Source organism: Onychomys torridus, chromosome 11, assembly GCF_903995425.1.
Source record: "Onychomys torridus chromosome 11, mOncTor1.1, whole genome shotgun sequence".
In the NCBI taxonomy this organism is placed as follows: domain Eukaryota; kingdom Metazoa; phylum Chordata; class Mammalia; order Rodentia; family Cricetidae; genus Onychomys; species Onychomys torridus.
In genome coordinates, this window is record NC_050453.1 from 77,080,336 (window position 1) to 77,100,170 (window position 19,835).

The following is a 19,835-nucleotide window of genomic DNA, read 5'->3' on the forward strand; positions in this document are numbered from 1 at the left end:
GGAAGCTTGATTACAAGTTTGAGGGGTTGGTCCATAACCATCATGACAAAGAGCCTGGAATCAGGGCTTTGAAGTAGCTGAGAGCTGACGTGTTGAGAGAGAGAGAGAGAGAGAGAGAGAGAGAGAGAGAGAGAGAGAGAGAGAGAGATTGAGAACCAACTGGAATGGTATGGAACTTTGAAACATCAAAACTCCCCCCTTGGTACATACCTCTTCCAAAAATACTACATCTCTTCCAACAAGCCCAAACCTCCTAATTCTTCTCCCAAAATTCTAAAAAACATTCAAGCACATGAACCTATGAGGGCTATTCTCATCCAAACCACCACATTAAAACAATCTTAAAAAAATAAAAACTAAAATAAATTCTGTTCTCTGATTTTGGAAACTGTCAGCCATATTGGGAAGGAGTGACAGACATCAGGGCAGCCTGGCCTAAAAGACACTGAAACATAAACTTTCTGTTCCTTTGTAAACTTTTCCAGCTAATGGAAGAATAAAGAGCTAAAGCTGCGCTGAGAATTCAATTTCTCAACAGTTCCTTGACCCGGGGATTTAGAGGGTTATTGACCACCAAACTCCATTCATTTCATGCATTTTCATTCTTTCTTTTTGTATAAATGGTAGAACATACCCAAGCATTGTACTGCAGTATTTGAAGTTTCCAGAAAGACTCTATGAAGCCTTAAAGACAAGAAGGTGGTGTTCAGAAAGCAGAATCTGATTTTTAAAGGGGGGCAGTGTGGGATGCTCAGTGGAGGGCATATTTGTCACTAGGTTCACAGGGAACCAAGTCAGACTGACACAAAGGTAGCAGAGAAGCCAAGGTCCTCATGCGATGAGCCAAGCAGATGGCCACACAGTCCTCACCAGGTTCAGGTAGGATGCCCCTGACCTACTTAGGGTTTTCAGTTCTGCTAGCTGCCTCAGCAGGAAGCACTTGTGGTGACATGAGAAGCTGAACTGTTTTCACCTGAGACTCTCAGGGCATAAAGCATGCTGTCTGACTCACAGAATGGAAGAGCCTTGCATTTTAGGGTCCAGAGCAAATGTCTGTCACCAAGTGTAGGAACCCTTATGAACCACCAAATTCAATCATGTTCCATGTTTCTGATTTCTTCTTCATTGAAAGGTGTAGCCATTCATGTAAGACTGTAAACTCAGGGATTTGGAACCTATTAAGGGTCAGATCCTCTCTACCATGAATATCCACTCTTTTGTCTTATCTGAACCATGTTTGGTGAAGAAGTACTTTCCTGGACCACACATTAAATCCATGGAGTCCAATCCCCAGCTTATCTCTTTTAGAGGTGTGCATATGTTTATTCTGCATGATACTACAATACAGTGCAATTTTCAAGGCAATGTTATAGTCTGCCAGACATTCCTGTTTTCCTGAAAACTGGGTATTAGACTATAAAAATACCATCCCCAGAGTCACAGAGATGGAAGGCTTCTCCATTATACTGCATCCTGGGTCCGAACTATCATTTATTTTAGCCACACAAGCTGTTTCTCTCTGTCCCACATTCATCACTCATATCTGGGAAGTAGTCCTTCAGACACAATGTCCCCTTTAATCCACATTGAATTCTAGTTGGGAGAACTGCTCTGGCCCCAGACTGATCTTCTCTGGAAGGCCTTGACTCTGGTCTGCTGTCACCTATTGGATTGAATGTGTTCTCCTCAGTTTGTAACTTGACCCTACCATGACAGGCTCCATCCTACTGCACCTCTGTCTTGAACGCACTCACTTACTTTTCCAGGCTTGAGAGATCTGTCTGTGACTCTTGCCAAGTCCTACGTTTCTCCTCCGAATGCATTGAAACCCCACATATCCTACATCTTTCACCTTAAGGAGATTTTGTTTCCTCTCAAATCTTCTGATGCACATTTATTAAACTCATGCTGGCTGTTGAGATCAACAAGCTTAATGTATTTGACAGAACACTGAGTTATTTTTTTCAAGCTCCACTTGAATCCTGCTTTCTTTCCATTAGTGTGTAGCACTACGCAAGCTGTTCAATCTCTCAAATTCTCAGCTTTCTCCTGAGTGTAAATCTGAGTGAATATTGTCTGTTTTGAAAGCTTTCTCTAAATGATTACATGAAAAGAGTCTTCTTGGCCACTGTGTAGTCTACAGTCAGTGCATATTTCCTTGCTCTCTTTTCTTTTTTTAAAATAATATTAGTTTTTTAAAATGTTACTTATAGGAGTATGTGTCTGTGAATGTGTGCACACACGTGTGTGTTGGGAGAGTATACACAGACCTGTGTACATTCAGAGGCTAGAAGAGTGTGAGAGGGCATTGAATCTCACAGAGTTGGGGAGAATAGGGATTTGAGACATGTCAGCTTGTTAGATCAGTTCTGGGGTTCCAACACTCCTGACCTGAAGGTTGTGCAGCAGGAATTACTAACAATTATGCTGTCTTTTCAGTCCTTTCCCATTTGCTGGCCTATTTGTATGATCAAAAATACACCCCAAAGAGGTCAGTGCTTCACTTAAGTGTCTGGTATTGTTTTCATCATTTCATGTATGCATATCCATTATTTATTTATTGGTCATACTACAGCTTAAACTTTGGGCTTTGCATGGACTAGGTAAGTGTTCAGCCACTGGGCCACACCTCATTGTTCAGATCTGAGATCAAGACAGTCATTGTTCCAGCATGGATGTGTGAGTGGCTCACAAGCCTCCAACCTTAACTGATGAGTTATTGACAACTGGTAAATGCTGATAGTCAGTTTGCTTTAAGCGCATGGTGCCTGGTAGGCTGACCATGCTTCAGTGGATGGCCACACAACAATGACTCTATGGGCAGCACTAATTGGAATCAGTGGGTTACTAACAAAATAACAGGACGGGAAGTTGGAAGATGAGAGGTGAGGGGTAGATCTCAGAGGAGCTGAGGGAGGAAAAGAAGGGAATATGATCAAGAAACATCACAAGAAGTTCTAAAATAATTAAAGTATTGTATTAAAAAGAACAAGACATATATATTCTCCATGTATGAAATTACCAAAGATCAAAAATGAATATATATCTATATATATAATAATGTATAATATAATAATACTTCAAAAACAATTGAAACAGAATAAAATAAGGAGAATGAATTTTACTATTTACCTTGAGAATTTGTTGAAGCTGTAGGAACTCATCAGAAAACATTTAATTTATAGGAAATAATGGGCCAAAATAAACAGCATTAACATCTCCTCTAGCTAAATAAATCAATTCCAAGGAAAAGCAAACTTCTCAAGCAGGATTGTGTAAGTTATCTATTCTCATATATTTTTAATGAATGAGAAACAAACAGCTTCTTTCAAGTAATTGGTTAATCTTCCTTCCTTCTTTTCTTCCTTCCTTCCCTCTTTTCTTCCTTCCTTCCTTCCCTCTTTCCTTCCTTCCTTCTTTCCTTCTTTCCTTCCTTCCTTCCTTCCTTCCTTCCTTCCTTCCTTCCTTCCTTCTTTTCTTCCTCCCTTCCTTTCTCTCTCTTTTTCTCTCTTTCTTCCTTTTTTGAGAAAGTTCAGGGAAAAAAATCACATTGATTCTGATAATTTGTATGATTTTTATAATCACTTCAATTTTTTTTCAATGTAAAGACAAGGTTTTTTTCCAAAAAAGAAATTATTTAATCAAGAAATAATGTCTTATAAGTGTTCATAATTGTTTTGTTGATTATATTTTCTTTTCCTGATTTACATATCATTTCTATGTTGTTTCTTAAAACATTTATATGAGGATGGAACATGCCATAGGAAAACAAAGGTCAAAGGTTTTAGTAGGGGCCGGAAAGGTCCCTCAGAAGTTAAGAATGAGCACTGTTCTTCCCAGAAGACCTGAGTTCAGTTCTCAGTACCAACTTTGGGCCACTTGCAACCATCTGAAACTCAAGTTCTGGGGGATCTAGTATCCTGTCCCCATCTCTGAAGACATCTGCACTCATGTGCCCATATACACACAAACACACACACAAATACACACTGAGCAAAGAAATATCGTAATAAATGAAAGATTAAATGCCTTCTATCAATGATTCTGCTTTGAGGGGTAAAAATAAATTAATTGAGCAGCCACCTCAGTAGGAGGGGATGGCCTCTATCACACAGCTAACTCTGGCAGCTAAGAGTGGAAGAGGAGGCAGAAAGAAGATAGAGAGACTGGGGTAAAGGTCTACCAGGCTTCTTAGGCATCTGTGGTCCTCCAAAAATATTTTTGTCACTTAATAACTCTGCTGAGTGAATTAAGCTATGTTCTACTCAATAATAAATCAACTAAATCATTTCCCTTTTATTAAAGGAGGAAATATGATATAGAGTAATGAGATCTGGACTAGGTGACTTTGAGATCAAATAGTCATCATTTATGATAAATCAAATAAATTTTGTGTTTATTGTTCTCAGTTCTATGGTTTTACCAAAACTATCTGCTCTCATCAGTCAGATTCAATTATTTTAACATTAGAATGTTAATCACCTTACACTGCTTTAGAAAGTTTAGGCTACACTGACAATGTGTTAAAATACTGAAGGGAAGTACCCAGTATATTGGGTCTGGAAATTTGGTTACATGAAATCAGATACTTCATGCTCCATCCAACCTCTGCAACAAGTTCCTTCACCTTTCTTTTCTTTTAAGATTTTTATTCTTCAATTGTCTGTATGCCTGCACATATAAGCATGTGGGTGTAGGCACCTACAGAGGCCAGAGAGGATATTAAATTTCCTGGAGCTGGAACTAAAAGTGGTTGTGAGCTGCCTGGTGAGGATGATGCAAACCAAACTCAGGTCCTCTGCAAGAGTAGCAAGTACTCTCTCTTAATTGCTAATCTATTTCTCCAGGTCCACCCTTTAACTTTCTGAGTGTCTTATAATAAAAGAAATGAAAACATTCAGTGAGTTGCCTCCAGAGAAGTGCTCAGTGCATGGTAGCCCAACAAAATGCTGGGTTTCTTCTCTTCCATTGTACAAATAATAGGTTCAGAAGAGATGGAATAGATGTAATGTTTGACATTCCTCTTACTAAATACAAATGAAAACCTTGGACTACCTAAATCAGATAAGCACAAGAAGAATTTGAGAACTGAGGAGAACTGTGCAGACCTGATGGAGGCCTTGAGATCCCAGAAGAATAAGACAGGGAAGGCCTGGTCTCTTCTTTCTGCATCATATATAAAAAACTTGGAGCTGAAGAAAATGGAACCTGGAAAAACCAATGCTGGCTGAGAAACAAACGAAAAACCAGACAGACAAGTCATCACTATCGTCCCAGCACAAATGTCTTTTCCAGAGGAAAGGGGGCATGAAAAGAGAAGTCCCACAAGTCCGAAATCTTAGGGAAAATTACTGCTTTGCTTGATCAAATATCACATAAAATTCTCTCCTCATACACAGACTGAATGCAGAGCTTGACTTCCACCCTCAGAAAACTATAAGGAGGCAATTACATAGTGAGAAGAAAGGTCAACTACAAATCTGGGATATGAAGGCCTGTGGCAGCACCGAGTCCTCACCCACAGAGTCCTGGAGACCTCCTGGGGATGGTAGTTCTTATCGGGCCATTGCCCAGCAAAGAAAGCTTAGTAGGAGACTTGAATTTCAACATCTGCAGAACATAACAACTATGAGGCACACTTGTGCACACACACACATACACACATACACACCCACACACACATACACAGAGAGAGATCTATTTTTATAAATATAGACACAGAATCTTTACAAAACTTTCAGCAGCATATAAAAGTAATTCCATACTATTTGGAAAATGAGATGTCCTTCCTCTTCTCAGATATGTTTATTGATTAAATATTAAATGTTGTAAAGTCATTTAAGATAAACCAACACATTAATAGGATTAAGGAAAAAATCTGATGATATCAATGTAATAAAAGTCTTTGATAAAATTCAACACCCATTTGTGAAGAAAGGTTGGGAATGTAAGTCAGTGGTTGAGTTCTGGCCAAGCACATGCAAGATCCTGGATTCATTTTCTCAAACTACTGATGGCTCTTTCACATCAGTAAAACACTCTCATAATATTAAAAACAGAAGGTCCTTCTCATCCATGAAATATTATGACTAGGGCAGGTAGACAGCTTAGTGGATAAAAGATCTGTCCTCACACCCCTGGAGACTTAAGTGTGATCTCTAGAACCCACATGAAGGTGGAAGGAGAGAACTGATTTCACAAAACTGTCTTCTGACCTCCACATGGGCACCATGGCACACACATGCCCCTACATACATCATTCATACACAATAATAGCAAATAAAATATTTGAAAGGTATGGGCTGGCACTATATTTATTGGTAAGACATGACAGTTTTCCACATAAAATGAGAGGGAAGCAAAGACTGTTCAAAATTACTATCTGAATAATAAGGTAAGAATCTTTAAAACACTCTAAGAATTGATAAGTGATTTGGATAATTTAAAAGAAACATATAATTATCAATATATATTATACACTTAGAATGAGAATAAATGGGAATACAAATCACATATATTTGTAACCATTCCAATAATTAGCAGTTCTATCTAAATATAAGCCAAAGGCAGACAGGACTTTGTATGCTGGAAACTAGAAATTGATGAAAAACTAGACTATCTACATAAATTAAAGATAAAGAACATCCACACTCACAACTCAGCTGAGTAGAGGCTCCATTCTTCCTATAGAGCTACATGTGAGCAAGGAGCAATGTTTCTCATCAAAGGACCTGCCAGACATTCTACCTTACAAAGCTCATCCCTATGTGTATATGTAAAGACAACAGAACCATAATAATTCAAATTTTTTAAAATAAAATACAAAAGAAGGAAGGAAAGGCATGAGGGGAGGAGGGAGCATCAATTCCTCCAGGTATCCTTGCAGCTTTATTAAGGTGACTTGCTTGCTGCTGGTGGGGCAGCAGATGTGGAGGTCAATGCAACAGATAGGGAACTCACACTAACTGATTTTAGAAAAATGCTTAAAAGCAGTTCAGTGGAGAAAAATAACCTTTAGAAACCATTAAACTTTAATAAGCAAACCTTGGCAGAAAATCTTTGGCACCTAAGACTTGGCAAAGTGTACAAGATCCATAAAAATAAATCAGCCTTCATCCACATCAGAAAGTGTCCCTCCAAAAGAGACAGACCGGGAAGCTGAAGAACAATGCGGAAATCTTACTCAAACTACAACTGAAGGACCCTATCCTGTGTATGAACGCACTCTGAAACCTCAACAGTAAGAAAACAGTCAGTTAATTTGGGAAAAATGCAGAAAGAGAATTTCCACCCCAAAGGACATTCAGATGGCAAATCACCATCTGAAAGATGTTCAGCCTCATTAGGCAGTGGAGAAATGCAAATTAAAATACAGGGAGAGATCAGCACACAGCCATAGGAATTCACAAAGTGAAAAACAGTGATGCCACCAAGTGCATCCCAGGATGTGGGGAAATCAGATCTCTTTCGAGTCTCAGTGAGAGTGGGAACCTGCACCGACATCTGGAACACACTTTGGCTGGTCCCTTAAAAGAGTTTATGTCATCACCATATGGCTTGGCTATTACACTCTTTGGTATTTGCTTAAAAGAAAAAATTAAAAGTATCACAAAAACCTTGATGCTAATTTTATATCAGCTTCATAATCAGTAGCAGTAAACTGTAGGCAATCCAATTGTTCTTCAACAAAGAATGGGCCGAGTGTGGGCATACTATGGAATAGTACTGGAGAAGAATCCAATGGAAAGAGATAAATGATGAGTGCTTGAATGCATGTTACCCTGAATCTGCAGAGAATTATGTTAAATGATAAAGACCAAACCACAATATTTACAGTGTGGTAACATTTACAACATTCATGATGATAAGATTGTTGGATGAAGCATTGCATGATAACTTCCCAGAATTAACATGATTTTGAGGCCACTTGGATACTAAGTATTAAAAGGCAAATGAGGCACCCTGCTGTGACAGATTGTCTGTATTTTGATTATTTAATACAATTATCTTGATTGGCATGTCATATCATTTTGTGAGCTGTTGCTATCAGGGACCACTTGAAACAGATTCATGGGGTCTCTCTTTCCTGTAATCTGTGTCTGTGTGCCTTTATATGTGTGGATGGATGAAAGTGCCCATGTAGAGGCCAGAGGAGGGCATCAGGTTTCCTGTTCTATTACTCTCTGCCCTATTCCCTTGAAAATAAGGCCTCCTAGCAAGGCGAGTAGCCAGCCCATCCCTCCAGCCCTGGAGTTAAAGGTCTGCACAGCCACACCTGACTTTTTAGTGCTCATGGATGTTGGAGATTGGAACTCAAGTGCCATGCTTACACAGTGAGTGTTCTTTTTCCCACATCCATATCCCTAGTTCTTTATTATTTTAAGAAAAACTGTATATGAGTCTACAGTTACCTCAAAATTAACACTTTGAATAAGTGCAAGAATAGATGAGACATTTGCCTCATAATAGTGCAGCTTGCAAAAAGCAGGGAGGGACTTTATCCATTGTCTTCAGACAAAGGCTCCATAATCAGTCCAATGTGACCAATGTGAAAGAAACACTGAGCTTTCATACAATGTGCTAAGAAATGCTCCATCCTGTCTCTGATCCATCTTATGCTTATAGAAGTCAGTCCTTTTGGTCTCCAGCTCAGTAAAAGGAAGCAGAGGAGTTGGATGCTTCTGTGTTATGGAAACGAGGAAGAAGGTAACACCTTTCTAAAAGTGACTTCTACACACCAGACACCATTTAAAGGAAAGCTGTTAGAACGGAGTCAGCTATGAAGTCACTGTAGGAAGCAATTAAGGTAGATTTGTTGATTTAGCCTAGAGCGGAGAAACGTGAGCAGGTGCATGTACCTGAAGGGCTATTAGCTGAGACAAATAAGAGGCTTATTTCCTGTTACAAAGAGTGTTGCCCAAAGGAAGATTCTAATAGATGATTGCAGCTGTCTTAAGAAGTGACACATTTATGTACATTGTGATGTTATCACTTAAATATGTATTAAAATAAAACTTAATATAGACAGTAACATATGTAGTAAAACAAAATTGTGACCTATAGCAGGACTTATACATTTCTCAGTTATATCACATATTTTGTTTTGTTGTTGGTTTTTTGAGACAAGATTTCTCCTTGTAGTTTTGATGCCTGTCCTGGATCTTGCGCTATAGACCAGGCTAGCCTTGAACTCACAGAGACCCACCTGTCTCTGCCTCCTGAGTGCTGGAATTAAAGGCATGTGCCACTGCTGCCTGGCTATATCACATATTTTAAATGAGTATTTTTGTTGTTGTTGTTTAGGCCATTTTCATGTATGTATGTATGTATGTACGTATGTATGTATGTATGTATACACACACATGTAATGTACTAGGTTCATACTCCTACATACTCCTGGAAGCCCCACCCAGGCTCCCTGCCCCCTTTCCTTCCCTTCTTCCTCTGAAATTCATCTCATTTGTTCCTCTGATTCACTTCTACTTGCATGCTATCAGGACATGCATACTTTTATGTGTCTGTAAACTCTAAGCATGTGTTGTCTGACATTAAGTTAATTCACTCAATGTGACTCTTTCCACTTGGATCCATTTACCTGAAAATTACATAACTATTCTTCTTTGGGGCTGAAATAGTTTCCATTATGCATTTGAATAAAAAGGAGGTTTTTCACAGAAAAAATTCAAATGGGGGTCAGAGAGATGCTGGGATCCCCAGAACCACTCTAAAACCAGGCAAGATGCTGTATGACATAATCCCAGCATTCTTATGGTAAAATGAGAGGCTGGGACCTGGTGAGGGTTATTATTTTAAGGTGTGTTACTTTTGTTTATGTTGCATTTGTTTAACTCTATAAAGCTGTGTTACTGTGCCTGTCTAAAACACTTGGTGGTCTAATAAAGAACTGAATGGCCTATATAGTAGGAGAAAAGATAGGCAGGGCCGGAAAGCAGAGATAATAAACAGAAGGATAAATCTGGGAGGATAGAAAAAGAGGAAGAGGGCCCTGGAACTCCCATCTGGACCAGTGGTGAGTGCCTGGGTTATAGTCAGAGAGGAAACTGTGCCTGGGTCCCACCGCTGGACACAGGCCACCCCAGGAGGACCTGACCAACTTGGCCCCAGTTTCCTGCCAATTGGTGGGCCCTGCGGGAAGGCTCCCCTTTTGCAAGACTGCAGGCAGACACTGCAGTCTCCACACCCTGCCCCCACACCCATTTGCCAGAGACCCCAGGCACTGCCTGAGACTCAGAGACCAGCCCCCAGCTTCCATCCTGCCCTGGAACTCCCATCTGGACCAGAGAGACCCGAGGAACTCCCATCTGGACAAAATAAGGAGACACCAGGGACTTCCCAGAGTCCAGACCCCCAGCTCCTATCCAGATAGCACTCTCATCTGGACCAGCGCTTCCATCTGGACCAGAGAGAGGCTCCCTAAATCTGTCAGCTCTGTCTGGACCAAGTACACTGATAAGACCAAGAATGAATCCAAGAAGAATCCAGAAGTAAAGGCAGAAGTACATACAACAAAATAAAGAGCAATACAGCATCACCAGAACCTAGCCTTTCTCCAACAGCTAGACCTGAACATCACGGAATGGAAGAAGAAGAAGAAGAAGAAAACAACCTTAGAAGTAACATCATGAAGAGGCTAGAGCCTTATATAGAAGAAATCAAAAATAAAGTAGAGGAACAGACAAACAAAAAAATGGGAAGAATGCTATAAAAAAAAAAAACTAGAGGAAAGGACAATTAGAGCAGAAGAAAACAATAAATCCTTGAATGAAAATCAGGAAAAAGCAAGGGAGACAATCCAAGTTCTGAAGAGGGAAATAGAAAAAATGAAGAAGACACTAGCAGAAGGAATGTTGGAATTAGAAAATCTGAGTAAACAAACAGGAACTTCAGAGGCAAGTATAACCAACAGAATGCAAGGGATGGAAGAGAGGATCTCTGGTGTTGAAGATACAGTAGAAGAAATAGATTCATCAGTCAAAGAAAACACTAAAACCAACAAAGTCATGACCTAAAATGTCCAAGAAATTTGGGACACCATGAAAATACCAAACCTACGAAAGATAGGGATAGAGGAAGGGGAAGAATACCAACTCAAAGGCACAGAAAATATATTTAACAAGATCATAGAAGAAAACTTTCCCAACTTAAAGAAGGAAATGCCTATGAAGACACAAGAACACCAATACAGACAAGACCCCCCAAAAGAGTCCCCTTGCCACATAATAATTAAACAACTAAATGTACAGAATAAAGAAAGAATACAGCAAAGGAAAAAGGCCAAGTGACTTATAAAGGCAAACCCATCAGAATAACACCCGATTTCTCAATGGAGACTTTGAAAGTCAGAAGGACCTGGACAAATTTAATGCAGACACTAAGAGACCATGGATGCCAGCCTAGACTAATATACCCAGCAAAACTTTCAATCATCATAGATGGAGTGAACAAGACCTTCCAAGACAAAACCAGCTTTAAACAATACTTATCCACACACCCAGCCCCACAGAAAGCACTAGAAGGAAAATTCCAACCTAAGGAAGGTGGATACACCCATGAAAACACAGGCAATAGATGACACCACAGCAGTAAACCCCAAAGAAGAGAAGTACACACACACTACCACCAAAAAATAAAAATAACAACAGGAATGAACAATCACTGGTCATTAATAATCCTGAATATCAATGGACTTAATTCACCTATAAAAAGACACAGACTAACAGAATGGATACGAAAACAGGACTCAACTTTCTGCTGCATACAAGAAACACACCTCAAATTCAAAGACAGACACCTCCTAAGAATAAAAGGCTGGGAAAAGACTTTCCAATCAAATGGTCTTAAGAAGCAACCTGGTGTAGCCATCATAATATCCAACAAAACAGACTTCAACCTAAAATCAATCAAAAGAGATGATGAAGGACATTACATACTCACTGCAGGAAAGATCCACCAAAATGAAGTCTCAATTCTGAACATTTATGCCCCAAACACAAGGGCACCCACATATGTAAAAGAAACATTACTAAAGCTTAAATCACATATAAAACCCCACACATTAATAGTGGGAGACTTCAACACCCCACTTTCACCTCAGGACAGATCGGCCAAATGAAGCTTAACAAAGACATAATGGACTTAACTGATGTTATGGCTCAAATGGACTTAATCGATATCTACAGAACATTCCACCCAAACAAAAAAGAATATACCTTCTTCTCAGCACCCATGGAACCTTCTCTAAAATCAACCACATACTTGGCCACAAAGCGAATCTCAACAGATACAAAACAATTGGAATAACTTCCTGTGTTCTATCAGACCACCATGGTTTAAAGTTAGATTTCAACAACAGAAAAAAAATTACAGAAATCCTACAATCTCATGGAAACTGAATAATGCTCAACTGAATCACCAATGGATTAAGGAAGAAAAAAAGAAAGAAATTAAAGACTTCCTAGAGATCAATGAAAATGAATACACCAGTTCAAATGGCTGAAAGACATTTAAGGAATTGCTTAACATCCCTAATTATCTGGGAAATGCAAAGCAAAACGACTCTGAGATACCACCTTACACCTGTCAGAATGGCTAAGATCAAAAGCACAGAAGACAGCTTATGCTGGAGAGGATGTGGAGCAAGGGGAACTCTCCTCCACTGCTGGTGGGAATTCAAGCTTGTACAGCCACTTTGGAAATCAGTATGGCGCTTCTTTAGAAAATTGGGAATCCATCTCCCCCAAGACCCAGCTATATCACTCTTGGGCATATACCCAAGGAATGCTCAATCATACCACAAGGGCATTTGCTCAGCCATGTTCGTATCAGCTTTGTTTGTAATAGCCAGAACCTGGAAACAACCTAGATGCCCTTCAACTGAAGAATGGATAAAGAAAATATGGTACATATACACAAAGGAGTACTACTCAGCAGAGAAAAACAATGACATCATGAGGTTTGCAGGCAAATGGATGGATCTAGAAAAAAAAATCATCCTGAGTGAGGTAACCCAGACTCAGAAGGACAAACATGGTCTGTATTCACTCATAGGAGGATACTTGATGTAAAACAAAGATGACTAGCCTGCTACACAACTCCAGGGATGCTACCTAGAAAACGGGACCCTAGGAAAGACCCAAGGATCAACCAATGATAGAGAAATGGATGAGATCTACATGAACAACCTGGACAACAGTGGGAGTAATGAAGGGCAAGATTTGAGGGAAAGAAAGCTTAGGGGAGCAGGAGATCCCACCTAGATCAAGAACAGAAAGGGAGAATGAGGAATTACAGACCATGATAAATGAAGACCACATGAGAACAGGAATAGGCAGAGTACTAGAGAGGTCCCCCAAAATCCACAATGATATATCCTCTGTAGACTGCTGGCAATGGTTGAGAGAAAGCCTGATCTGACCTAGTCTGGTGATCAGATGGCTAAACACCCTAACTGTCGTGCTGGAACGCTTGTCCAATAACTGATGGAAGTGGATGCAGAGATCCTCAGCCAGGCTCCAGGTGGAGCTCCAGGTGTCCAAATGTCAAGAAAGAGGAAGGTCTGCAAGTGTGTGAATTGTTGAATCCAAGATTGCAAAAAGCACAGGGACAAATAGCCAAACAAATGGAAGCACATGAATTATGAACCAAAGGCTGTGGAGCCCCCAGCTGGATCAGGCCCTCTGGATAAGTGAGACCATTGAATAGCTTGATCTGCTTTGGAGGCACCCAGTCTGTGGGCCCAGGATCTGTCCTTAGTGCATGATCTGGCTGTTTGAAACCTTGGGCTTACACGGGGACACTTTGCTCAGTTTGGAAGGAGGTGACAGGACCTGCCTGTACTGTATCCACCAGGTTTAAATGAATCCCCAGGATTGCCTTGATCCTGGAGGACATGGGAATGGAGGGGAGGGGCTGGGGGGAGGGTGGGTGTGGGAGGGGGGAGGACAGGGGATCCCATGGCTGATGTATAAAATTTAAAACACATAATAATAAAGAAAAAAAAAAGAAAAGAAAAAGAGGAAGAGGAAGAGGAGCCAGAGAAGGAGGAGTACTCTAGGAGCCAGCCACCCAGCTTCACAGTGAGCCATGGAGTAAAAGTAAGATTTACAGAAGTAAGTGAATGGAAAAAGCTCAGAGGCAAAAGACAGATTGGATAAGTTAATTCAAAGAAAGCTGGCAAAAAATAAGCCAAGCTAAGGCCGGGCATTCATAATTAAGACTAAGCTTCTGTTGTGTGATTCATTTGGGAGCTGGGTGGTCGGTCCCCCAAAAGACTAAAAGAGAAAAAGGGGGATGGGGGCAGAGAGTCCTTGGAAGCCTGAGAGCCAGCAATCTTGGCATGCAATGCAATGAACAATAAAAAGACCCTTTCTCAACAGGGTTGAAGACTGACAGCTGAGATTATCCTCTGACTTCCAACTCTTTCCCAGTGGCATACATATGCCTATACTCATGTATGCAAAATTAACATTTTGTCAATAGGAAAAAGACAACAAATAAGAGTATATATAGGTGTTTCCTTTCCAAAACTGTGACAGATGTTCATAAGCATGGTTGTAGATCATCACTGGAAGCAAGTACTGATTAGCACCAGATTTTATCAGCTGAAGCAAGTAAAATGTATCAACAATGCAGGAAAATTTTGACCCTGTTTGGAACTCAGAAAAAAGTGCTCACTCAGAGCTCTTCCTAACATGGCAGGATCTCATTACCCATGATTCCTTTAGGCTGACTGTAAAGGAGCAGGGAACATAAATTTATGGAATAATTGCTGCAGATGTACGTAAACAATCAAAACAGCATCAATTTCCAGCCCAGGAAAGCATTCAGCAAACTGCAATCCAGGGCTTCTCAGAATCGCTGGTCTCTTGTTGTGGGTAGCCATTCCAGCCTTGGCCTAGAAGTTCCAACCCCCATTGAGCTTCAGTAATGGTCATGCCTATAAGGCGGGGCAGAGAGAGGCTGCTGAAGAACCAGGATCAAAAGGAGAGGCCTCTCTTGGTTCCAGGACCCTGGACGCTGGAGGTAGACCAAGCAGAGTTCGCCAGAGAACACTGCCGGACTGCGCCATACCTTTCCCAGACCCTGCAACCTATATCCTCTGGATCCTCTGTCACTTTCTCCTTGTATTCCATCCTAAATGAATTTGGGAAATGTCAGTGTTTACTACCTAACAGGCTCAATGAGACAGAAAATGATGTTCAAAGTCGTCCTGCAGTGTTTGGTGTGCAATCAATTCAGGCGTGTCTCTTCCAGATTGCATAAAGAAAGCTGGCACACTCAGTACTAGTTCAATGTCACTGCTTCCACTCCAAAGCCTAGACAATGATGCTCTTTCTGGACTAGAAGGTGCGTGTTACACCGTTGTAATTTCCTCTGAATTGAAACATTCCATACTGAAGAAAGCCTTCTTAATGATCAAGAAGTAAATAAAATTTAACAGCTCCAGGAAGAAAATAAAACAAAAGGCATCAGAAGATTCCTGAAATTTGTGGGATTCACAAGGTCTCTTCTTGGGATTATATAAACAGGAACAACTCTAAAGAGAGAAAGCACTAACCAGACCAGGTGAGCTACCTTTGAGTGATGCAGAGATGTCCAAGGACGCAGCCTTTGTAAGTCATTACCAATAATGAGTAAACTTTTCAGCAAGTCATCCATTCTCCTCTTAGTAACCCCAGTATATTCCTGAGTTCAGTCAGCTAGATTTGGGGTGGAATTGGTGTCCAGTATGGCATGAATAACTGTGTGAAAATCATACATTAGCTTATAGAAACTTAGCAGTATTTTGTTAAGATACCAAGACTATTTGAGGCATCAGACAATGTTGAAGATAATCTATCCTCTAGAATTGGGACACACTGCATATTTTAGAATGGGGTGTGATTTATGAAAATCAACACTGTATTTTGATTTTCTTAAAATATTCATGGTTTACATTGAAAAATACTATATTTGTACAACCAGAACATTAGCTAGTGATTATTCCTTTGGAATAGAGTATGAAGACAATTGTAAGAAATTTAGACTTAAATCAATTCTCAAAATACATCTTTCTAAGAAGTTGGAAATATGGATAAGTTTCTCCTCCCTCATTCCATGATGAACAAAGACTACATGCAAATTTTGTACTTCATACATTGATTCTATTTGTATAATAAAGAGAATATTTATTGAGTGATGCTAATATATAGGCAGCAACTTAGGCTTTCAGTGTATAGTCACTATTTTATTCCTCACAGCATCAGCCCTTGAGGGTGATGGTATTTTATGAACAGAATGTAAAATCAGACTTGTAGATGATAGAGCTAGGATTTGTAAGCCACATATTTAAATACTACTGATCACATATTTTGAATGTATGAGTTAGCAAATGACTTCAGTTGTTTCTTTTTCATGATATAGTATATAAAATAGATGCACACACAAACCTACATATACACTGATACACACACACACACACACACACACACACACAAATTTTATTAGGGTACACAATATATCACCACATTTCCTGCTTTTGTTTAAAATAATAAAAGAAGGTTGTAACTAATATAAGAAAAATATATATAATAATTAGTCTATGCAATATATACAGTCAAGAATTATATTAACAATATCCAGTCCATTAATATTTGACACATTTAGAGAAAATACTCCATTATTTATCCTACTTTGGTGAGTCCAATATGTTGTACCTAATTCACTTTCTATTCTAACTTACATTCCCAACCCAAAACTATGTTTTGATGTCTTTCAAACCTATACACTTTACACCTCTTTAGTGAGATTATTTTCTTATGTATTAACAAGGAAAACTATTAGTATACTATCTAATTTTCAACTCACTCAGAGACCTGAGAAGGAAATAATATTAACTGAGTAAGCAGGAAGTGCAGACAAGTAACTTCCAAAAAGTGTGAGAAATGACAGAAACAGAAACTGCCTGGACATTCACTCAAGGTTCCTCTGTAACATTGGGGCATCTATCTTTGGCCTATAGGTCTAGCGTATCTGACAGACTTAGCTGTGGAGCAGGATATTCTGTAGGGTTGTCCTACTTTGTCTTGGCAAAGTTTGGTAGTCCTTTTTTTGTGTGTCCTGCTAGTCTGATATGGACAGCATACTGTCAGCTGTCAAGACAATGGCATTTTATTGCCCAGTGGCTAACTTGCTACAAAGAAAGTAAACTACATGTGGAGTTTCTTCAGTACCCAACATCTTCTCTGAAGTAGATTGGTGCTGCCAGGAGCACACATGTCTCATTGTCATAAAACAAAAAAAACAAAAAAAACAAAAAAAACAAAAAAAACAAAAAAAACAAAAAAAAACTTTGGTATTAAAACATCTTAATAGTTCTGATATGGACAGCATACTGTCAGCTGTCAAGACAATGGCATTTTATTGCCCAGTGGCTAACTTGCTACAAAGAAAGTAAACTACATGTGGAGTTTCTTCAGTACCCAACATCTTCTCTGAAGTAGATTGGTGCTGCCAGGAGCACACATGTCTCATTGTCATAAAACAAAAAAAAACAAAAAAAAACAAAAACAAACAAACAAAAAAAAACTTTGGTATTAAAACATCTTAATAGTCATATTCTGTAGTTCTCTGAAGTGTTTGAAGATAACCTGTTTATGTAAAATATCTCTGCTTGACCTTGAAAACATACCTAACCTGACAAGTTCCACTGTAATAGGTGACTAACAATGAACTTGTATCTCTTTATAACCTAATTGGTTAGTAATAACTTAAAGGACTAGAAATTTGCATTACATTGTTAAATGAACTGTATAGGTATAATACCTTAAACAAGATTAGAAGTGTATGTACAGTATGTTCTAACAAAATTAATTTCAAATTTGAATCAATATACAAAACTTGTAGATGATATATAAAAATCCAATCCATTGTAAAATATTTAAAACTAGTGTTTGCTTTTTAAAAGTAAATTCACCTTTTCATCTTATCATATCCATATTCTCCTTTTTTCTTTTCAGAGCAGATTCAATAATCTACCCTTTATCTTATCATTTCCATATATTTTTCATAGTAAATTCAATAATCTACCTTTTATCTTATCATATCTATATCATCTTTTTTCTTTCTTTTTTCAAAAAAAGGAAGACACACACTCTAAAAGGAAACACTATTTTTCTTTGTAAAGTGAAATAAATTATGTCCTTTGATGTTTGTATTTTCTCAGTAGTTTCATTCTGAAAATGCTAGTCAATTGGTAGTTAAAGTGTCCTTGTAACTCAATATATTGCAATTAACAGATTAAACATGGACAGTATGAAATTATGGGAAGTTAGAAACTGAAAGTTAAAGAGAGAGAGAGAGAGAGAGAGAGAGAGAGAGAGAGAGAGAACCAAAACAAACAACCACCTCATGAAGCCCTACAGGAATATTTTGAGTTTGTAGGAGATTTTGCTGGGCTAGTACAGACAAGTCCTCCACCTGGGCCCAAGCAGCCAAGTGGGACAGCAGAGGACCAGGTGCTCCTGTCGAAGCAGAGTGCAGGACCTGAGCTTTGGGATGTGAAGAATGGTGGCTGTAACCTGGAGACCAGAGTCTCTAGCATGGGCCTGACAGTTAGCTAGCTGAATGCTTTTAGGCAAATGAATTAATTCCCCAAAGATAAACTTCCTGCCTATTATGTTGGAATTATGTAGTAGGTGTTTTTGCTGTCCTGAATCTTAGATCCTCTCCTCTATTATTCCAGCCACTTTGCTAGTAAGTAGTTTATATAAGCCTGATTAACACACACACGGATTTCACCTGTTGTGCCCAGTGCTGTGACATTTGAAGTGCTGGGAACTGTGAGGAACAACCACACACATGCAGAGAATCTGTTGAGCAAGGAGTCAATCTTCAGCCAGTCAGCAAATCTCCCAGCTTTCTGTCCTTGGGCAGACAAATCCAAAGATTATTCTCTGTCTTTCCCAGAACAACCACACAAGCAAGTACAGCTATTTTCAGTGTCTGTTGGTTATTGCTGCATTTTTTCTCCCATGCTTAATACCTCCCTGAGCTGATTTCAGCTTTCCAGGGTCTCTCACAATTTCCAGGATGGTTAAACCACAATTGCTGATATCAGAGTGTGGAATATACTCTCTTATCTGATTAATCAGATAAGAAGCATTAGGAGGCCCAGCTTGATCCCAAGGCAAAATGATGCTGATAGAAGGGAAACAGAGGCATGAAGCTGAAAACCAAGAGGTGTGGGTACAATTTTCAGTGTAAGTAAGAGGAACAGCCAACAATTTGTTTCTAAGTGGGGTAATTTCAGCTTCAAATTTCTTTAGAAATGAGTGATGAAGGACAAGTCAGTGGTCAAACTAGTTTTGTGGAGAGTAGATGCTCACTACTTGGAGATTGGTTCTTCCCAATTATCTTATGCCTTCATAGACCCTTCAGCTTATTTCATACATGAAGAGAATGAGGATTGTCACATTCTCTTGAAATTGCAAAGTTTTTACCCATAAGATTTGGGGTGTTGCCTCAGTCTATAAAGTGTGTGTCCTATAAGTGTATGAACCTGACTTCTACTCCTCAGAATCCATGTAAAATATCTGGCTGTGGTCCATGGACCTATAGTCCCAGAGCTCATGAGGCAGAATCCATTGGCTCTCTAAGCTCCCTTGGCAAGCTCTAGACCACTCAGAAACTCTGTCTCAATGAAACAAGGTAAACCGTGCCTGATAAACACCACCCAAGACTGCTCTCTTCCACATGCTTATACACACATGTTCATAAGGACACACACACACACACACACACACACACACACACACACACACACACACACACAAACG

The 19,835-nt window shown here is 39.4% G+C and overlaps 1 protein-coding gene across 2 annotated transcripts in view; it reads right to left on the reverse strand.

Annotated features, from left to right (window-relative positions):
• Cntnap5 (contactin associated protein family member 5) overlaps nucleotides 1-19,835 on the reverse strand; it is a 902,127-nt gene that overhangs the window by 829,826 nt on the left and 52,466 nt on the right. The gene's annotated exons all lie outside the window — the stretch shown is intronic.